This window comes from Gossypium arboreum, chromosome 7, assembly GCF_025698485.1.
Source record: "Gossypium arboreum isolate Shixiya-1 chromosome 7, ASM2569848v2, whole genome shotgun sequence".
NCBI lineage: Eukaryota > Viridiplantae > Streptophyta > Magnoliopsida > Malvales > Malvaceae > Gossypium > Gossypium arboreum.
The window spans coordinates 15,394,420-15,396,712 of record NC_069076.1 but is presented as its reverse complement, the minus strand read 5'-3'; positions in this window follow the sequence as shown (position 1 = coordinate 15,396,712).

The following is a 2,293-nucleotide window of genomic DNA, read 5'->3' as shown; positions in this document are numbered from 1 at the left end:
TCCTGAAACTAGACTCATACATCTATCTACTAAATGTTTTTCTATAATTTTTGGTCTGGCCAATTAATACAGTTTATTAGTTAATGTCTCCCCTATTTCAAGGTTCGACTACTCTAACCTCTGTGTATTACGAATCAGATATCTCCCTGTACAGAGCTTCAATGACTATGACGTTTGTCTCAAATAAAACTAGACTCAATAATGAATCTGTACATATAAATCATGACTTATAATTATCTTTGTAAAATTTATGGTGAATTTCCAAAGTCATAACAGGGGATCTAGAATTCCCTCTAGCCCTGTTTCACAAAAATTTAAACATCTCATAAAATATAGCTCATATACCTATTTTACTTCTTCCATATGAAAATAGACTCATCAAGCTTCGATTGCGTAACTTATTCATTATTTAATTCCATTTCTACTATTTTTAGTGATTTTTCAAATTCACATCACTACTGCTATCTGAATCTATTTTGTGGTAAATTTTACCTATTTCATGGTTTCCATGGATTAGCTAGCAATTTGACATATATAGCACCAAATATGATCATGATTAGCCATTCCAATGGCTAATCATTACCAAGAATTTCCATACCACTCAAAATGATTATAATGCTATACTCAAAATATACAAGCCATTTTCGCATGGCTATACATATATACATTACCAAAAAGGTACTTAATTAACATCAAAAGTCAACCCTATACATGCCATTATCAAAGTTCAACTAAAAGAGTACCAAAAGGGCTTAGATAGTGTGGACGACTTCGACTTTGACACTCCCAAGTCCGATAGCTGACGAACAAAATCTATAAAACAGAGAATTAAAGCAAAAGAATAAGCATTTCGATGCTTAGTAAGTTTTAAATAATGAAATCATTTAAAAGAATGGCATAATAATATCTAAGTTTGTTTGTTTCATCCTTTGGCCGAATAGAAAATAACTAAGGTACTACTTTTATCATTCATATCACAAAGGTGAAAGCAATATATATATATATCCAACTAAATTCATTCTATAGCGAATACGTTCATCTCACATTTCGTGTCAATCTCATGCATATACACCTACATCTCACATTTGTGAAGTTGAACTCTCTAATTCGAACTCATACATCATAATCGATCATAAACGTTCAATGATTTTAAACAATGGTCTAAGCATCCCTACCAATTTCAAAGTCATAATTTAACATAATCATATTCTCAACGAGTAAATTACTTACCTAGTTATCTTCTGTAAGTAGCACATTTGTTTAAAATTGTTTCAACATGTATTATATGATTTCTCGTATGAATATTTACGAGTTTTCAACTCAATATTATGCCGTCACAGACGCCCTTCGGAACCAAGCCCGATTCTTAGCGCTGACTGAAAAAGCCCTTCGAGACCAAGCTCGAATTATGACATTGGCCCGAAGGCCCTTCGAAACTAGGTTCGGTTATGACACTGGCTCAAAAGCCCTTCGAGACCAAGCTCGGATTATGACATTGGCTCAAAAGCCCTTCGAGACCAAGCTCGGATTTAAACCCCGATTAACATTCACACATATATGCATATATATATATAATTGCTTTATCAAATCATAAGCTAAGTTCCATTACTTAAAGACTTACATCGGATGTTGTCGAACGATTTCAACGGCTATTCGATTTCTTTTTCCTTTCCCCTATCCAACTTTGATCCTCTAAGCTCTTGAGCTAAATCAAACAATTTACTTCCCAATCAAACACAATCATACGACATCCATATACAGTTTAGAACCAATTCATTTGAATCAATTTACCACTTAAGTCTATCACCATTTTGCTTTCAAATTTGTGTACTTGGTAAGTCACATTAAACAACTACAAATATAACTTTAATACATTTTTATTTTCGAATGTCTCAATGACAAAAGATGTATACATAAGGCACTAACATACATATAAGTATATATATACTTATGAAATTTTCATATTTTAGTCGATTACTTAAGTTATGCACAATCACGTATTTATATACACTCTCATATTCATTATTATAATTATTGCCGAATACTTAACACAACTAAGCTAAGAATTTACCCAATATCATCTTAATTAATTTCTACTTATACATCAAAATTTCCAATACAAAGTATTTAGCACCTATGCACTTAAACCGGATTAACAAACACCCGTAGACCATGACCGAATGTCATTTAAACACAAGTCAACAAAATCTCATGATTTCAAATCAAACTCTTAACAAGAATGCACAATGCCGAACCCTTAGATGATTGAACATCTAATTTAGACAATTTAGAA